Genomic DNA, 6000 nt, shown 5'->3' with positions numbered 1-6000 from the left:
CTCCTGTATAGTTCTCTCATCCATATTTCTGTCACTGCCCCTCCATATCATTCTCATTACCTCCTGTATAGTTCTCTCATCCATATTTCTGTCACTGCCCCTCCATATCATTCTCATTACCTCCTGTATAGCTCTCTTATTCTCTCATCCATATTTCTGTCACTGCCCCTCCATATCATTCTCATTACCTCCTGTATAGCTCTCTTATTCTCTCATCCATATTTCTGTCACTGCCCCTCCATATCATTCTCATTACCTCCTGTATAGTTCTCTTATTCTCTCATCCATATTTCTATCACTGTCCCTCCATATCATTCTCATTACCTCCTGTATAGCTCTCTTATTCTCTCATCCATATTTCTGTCACTGCCCCTCCATATCATTCTCATTACCTCCTGTATAGTTCTCTCATCCATATTTCTATCACTGCCCCTCCATATCATTCTCATTACCTCCTGTATAGTTCTCTCATCCATATTTCTGTCACTGCCCCTCCATATCATTCTCATTACCTCCTGTATAGCTCTCTTATTCTCTCATCCATATTTCTGTCACTGCCCCTCCATATCATTCTCATTACCTCCTGTATAGCTCTCTTATTCTCTCATCCATATTTCTGTCACTGCCCCTCCATATCATTCTCATTACCTCCTGTATAGTTCTCTTATTCTCTCATCCATATTTCTGTCACTGCCCCTCCATATCATTCTCATTACCTCCTGTATAGCTCTCGTATTCTCTCATCCATATTTCTGTCACTGCCCCTCCATATCATTCTCATTACCTCCTGTATAGTTCTCTTATTCTCTCATCCATATTTCTGTCACTGCCCCTCCATATCATTCTCATTACCTCCTGTATAGCTCTCTTATTCTCTCATCCATATTTCTGTCACTGCCCCTCCATATCATTCTCATTACCTCCTGTATAGTTCTCTTATTCTCTCATCCATATTTCTGTCACTGTCCCTCCATATCATTCTCATTACCTCCTGTATAGCTCTCTTATTCTCTCATCCATATTTCTATCACTGCCCCTCCATATCATTCTCATTACCTCCTGTATAGCTCTCTTATTCTCTCATCCATATTTCTGTCAGTGCCCCTCCATATCATTCTCATTACCTCCTGTATAGCTCTCATTAATCTCTCATCCATATTTCTGTCAGTGCCCCTCCATATCATTCTCATTACCTCCTGTATAGTTCTCTTATTCTCTCATCCATATTTCTGTCAGTGCCCCTCCATATCATTCTCATTACCTCCTGTATAGCTCTCTTATTCTCTCATCCATATTTCTGTCAGTGCCCCTCCATATCATTCTCATTACCTCCTGTATAGCTCTCATTAATCTCTCATCCATATTTCTGTCACTGCCCCTCCATATCATTCTCATTACCTCCTGTATAGTTCTCTTATTCTCTCATCCATATTTCTGTCAGTGCCCCTCCATATCATTCTCATTACCTCCTGTATAGCTCTCATTAATCTCTCATCCATATTTCTATCACTGCCCCTCCATATCATTCTCATTACCTCCTGTATAGTTCTCTCATCCATATTTCTGTCAGTGCCCCTCCATATCATTCTCATTACCTCCTGTATAGCTCTCATTAATCTCTCATCCATATTTCTATCACTGCCCCTCCATATCATTCTCATTACCTCCTGTATAGTTCTCTCATCCATATTTCTGTCACTGCCCCTCCATATCATTCTCATTACCTCCTGTATAGCTCTCTTATTCTCTCATCCATATTTCTATCACTGCCCCTCCATATCATTCTCATTACCTCCTGTATAGCTCTCTTATTCTCTCATCCATATTTCTGTCACTGCCCCTCCATATCATTCTCATTACCTCCTGTATAGTTCTCTTATTCTCTCATCCATATTTCTATCACTGCCCCTCCATATCATTCTCATTACCTCCTGTATAGCTCTCTTATTCTCTCATCCATATTTCTGTCAGTGCCCCTCCATATCATTCTCATTACCTCCTGTATAGTTCTCTCATCCATATTTCTGTCACTGCCCCTCCATATCATTCTCATTACCTCCTGTATAGCTCTCTTATTCTCTCATCCATATTTCTATCACTGCCCCTCCATATCATTCTCATTACCTCCTGTATAGCTCTCTTATTCTCTCATCCATATTTCTGTCACTGCCCCTCCATATCATTCTCATTACCTCCTGTATAGTTCTCTTATTCTCTCATCCATATTTCTATCACTGCCCCTCCATATCATTCTCATTACCTCCTGTATAGCTCTCTTATTCTCTCATCCATATTTCTGTCAGAGCCCCTCCATATCATTCTCATTACCTCCTGTATAGTTCTCTCATCCATATTTCTGTCACTGCCCCTCCATATCATTCTCATTACCTCCTGTATAGCTCTCATTAATCTCTCATCCATATTTCTATCACTGCCCCTCCATATCATTCTCATTACCTCCTGTATAGTTCTCTCATCCATATTTCTGTCACTGCCCCTCCATATCATTCTCATTACCTCCTGTATAGTTCTCTTATTCTCTCATCCATATTTCTATCACTGCCCCTCCATATCATTCTCATTACCACCTGTATAGCTCTCTTATTCTCTCATCCATATTTCTATCACTGTCCCTCCATATCATTCTCATTACCTCCTGTATAGCTCTCTTATTCTCTCATCCATATTTCTGTCACTGCCCCTCCATATCATTCTCATTACCTCCTGTATAGCTCTCTTATTCTCTCATCCATATTTCTATCACTGCCCCTCCATATCATTCTCATTACCTCCTGTATAGCTCTCTTATTCTCTCATCCATATTTCTGTCACTGCCCCTCCATATCATTCTCATTACCTCCTGTATAGCTCTCTTATTCTCTCATCCATATTTCTGTCAGTGCCCCTCCATATCATTCTCATTACCTCCTGTATAGTTCTCTTATTCTCTCATCCATATTTCTGTCAGTGCCCCTCCATATCATTCTCATTACCTCCTGTATAGCTCTCTTATTCTCTCATCCATATTTCTATCACTGCCCCTCCATATCATTCTCATTACCTCCTGTATAGTTCTCTTATTCTCTCATCCATATTTCTGTCAGTGCCCCTCCATATCATTCTCATTACCTCCTGTATAGCTCTCTTATTCTCTCATCCATATTTCTATCACTGCCCCTCCATATCATTCTCATTACCTCCTGTATAGCTCTCTTATTCTCTCATCCATATTTCTGTCACTGCCCCTCCATATCATTCTCATTACCTCCTGTATAGCTCTCTTATTCTCTCATCCATATTTCTGTCACTGCCCCTCCATATCATTCTCATTACCTCCTGTATAGCTCTCTTATTCTCTCATCCATATTTCTGTCACTGCCCCTCCATATCATTCTCATTACCTCCTGTATAGCTCTCTTATTCTCTCATCCATATTTCTGTCACTGCCCCTCCATATCATTCTCATTACCTCCTGTATAGCTCTCTTATTCTCTCATCCATATTTCTGTCAGTGCCCCTCCATATCATTCTCATTACCTCCTGTATAGCTCTCTTATTCTCTCATCCATATTTCTGTCACTGCCCCTCCATATCATTCTCATTACCTCCTGTATAGCTCTCTTATTCTCTCATCCATATTTCTGTCAGTGCCCCTCCATATCATTCTCATTACCTCCTGTATAGCTCTCTTATTCTCTCATCCATATTTCTGTCAGTGCCCCTCCATATCATTCTCATTACCTCCTGTATAGTTCTCTCATCCATATTTCTATCACTGCCCCTCCATATCATTCTCATTACCTCCTGTATAGCTCTCTTATTCTCTCATCCATATTTCTGTCACTGCCCCTCCATATCATTCTCATTACCTCCTGTATAGCTCTCTTATTCTCTCATCCATATTTCTATCACTGCCCCTCCATATCATTCTCATTACCTCCTGTATAGCTCTCTTATTCTCTCATCCATATTTCTATCACTGTCCCTCCATATCATTCTCATTACCTCCTGTATAGCTCTCTTATTCTCTCATCCATATTTCTGTCACTGCCCCTCCATATCATTCTCATTACCTCCTGTATAGTTCTCTCATCCATATTTCTGTCAGTGCCCCTCCATATCATTCTCATTACCTCCTGTATAGCTCTCTTATTCTCTCATCCATATTTCTATCACTGCCCCTCCATATCATTCTCATTACCTCCTGTATAGCTCTCTTATTCTCTCATCCATATTTCTGTCACTGCCCCTCCATATCATTCTCATTACCTCCTGTATAGCTCTCTTATTCTCTCATCCATATTTCTGTCAGTGCCCCTCCATATCATTCTCATTACCTCCTGTATAGCTCTCTTATTCTCTCATCCATATTTCTATCACTGCCCCTCCATATCATTCTCATTACCTCCTGTATAGCTCTCTTATTCTCTCATCCATATTTCTGTCAGTGCACCTCCATATCATTCTCATTACCTCCTGTATAGCTCTCTTATTCTCTCATCCATATTTCTATCACTGCCCCTCCATATCATTCTCATTACCTCCTGTATAGCTCTCTTATTCTCTCATCCATATTTCTGTCAGTGCCCCTCCATATCATTCTCATTACCTCCTGTATAGCTCTCATTAATCTCTCATCCATATTTCTGTCAGTGCCCCTCCATATCATTCTCATTACCTCCTGTATAGTTCTCTCATCCATATTTCTGTCAGTGCCCCCTTCTTAGCACTCTCACTCTGCACTACAGGGTGTACTAGGCCTTGGAGAGAGATGAAGTTCCAACCAAGCAGCTTCTGTCATTTTTTAAACACAACCTGTAACTTGGCAGTTAGCAGCTGGTTGGCTGGTACTTTATCTCTGTCCACTTTATCTCTCTCCAAGACTTAGGGGTCTATTTACTAAGCCTTGGATGGAGATAACGTTGCTGGAGACAAAGTACCAGCCAATCGGCTCCTAACTGTCATTTTTCAAACACAGCCTGTGGCATGGCAGTTAGGAGCTGATTGGCTGGTACAGGACCGGTGCTAGAGTGTCTGGCGCAACCCTGCAAACTAAAAATTTGCGCCCTCTCTCCCATACCTAATAAAGGGACAGCATACGCTGAAGGCGCGCGCTGGAAAAAGTGGTGTGGTCTCACAAGAAAGGGACGTGGCCACATAATAGTATCCCCAATTCTAATTACGTCACACAGAAGCACAATCTTACTCACATAACACTGCATATAGTACCCCTGATTCATATTACACCACACAATAGTGTCTCTTAGTTACACAGTAATGCCCCTTACACATGTTGCACCACACAGTAGTACCCCTTATACACGTTACATCACACTGTAATGTACCTTATACACAATACCCACGGTCGTACTCCTTATACACATTGGGGGTAATTCAGATCTGATCGCTGCTGTGCGTTTTCGCACAGGAGGCGATCAGATCCGAACTGCGCATGCGTCTGAGTCGCATTGCGCAGGCGCTTCGGATGGCTACAACGGGCATTGGCGGTCAGCGACGGGATGGTGCGAAGGATCCATTCGCACGGGCGTTCGCAAGGTGATTGACAGGAAGAGGCCATTTGTGGGTGGCAGCTGACCATTTTCAGGGAGTGTCCGGAAAAACGCAAGCGGGCTCAAGCGTTTTGAGGGAGGGTGTCTGACGTCAGCTCCGGCCCTGATCAGCAGGAGTCAATCGCACTAGAAGAATAAGTCTTGTGTAAGAAAAAACAATTTGTGTTCCCTAATGCACACTGAGTGAGAAATAATACTACATAATAATCAGATAATACGGAGAGCTTAGTTGCGTATATCTGCAGATATAGGGTAAAGCCCCCAGGCCGTTCGGCAAGGCATCTCCGTCACTGGGAGTCCCTAATACTAGGTATGGGTCCAGGGTGCAGGACCCCATCACGTCGGCACAGGTCGGCTACTCCAGGTCAGCACACAGATGAAAGTTAATAAGGGTTAATAAGAAGCACATAAGTGCTATATAAGTGAAGTG

Source organism: Pseudophryne corroboree, chromosome 1 (genome assembly GCF_028390025.1).
Source record: "Pseudophryne corroboree isolate aPseCor3 chromosome 1, aPseCor3.hap2, whole genome shotgun sequence".
Lineage (NCBI taxonomy): Eukaryota > Metazoa > Chordata > Amphibia > Anura > Myobatrachidae > Pseudophryne > Pseudophryne corroboree.
Note: the sequence above shows the minus strand (reverse complement) of the source record.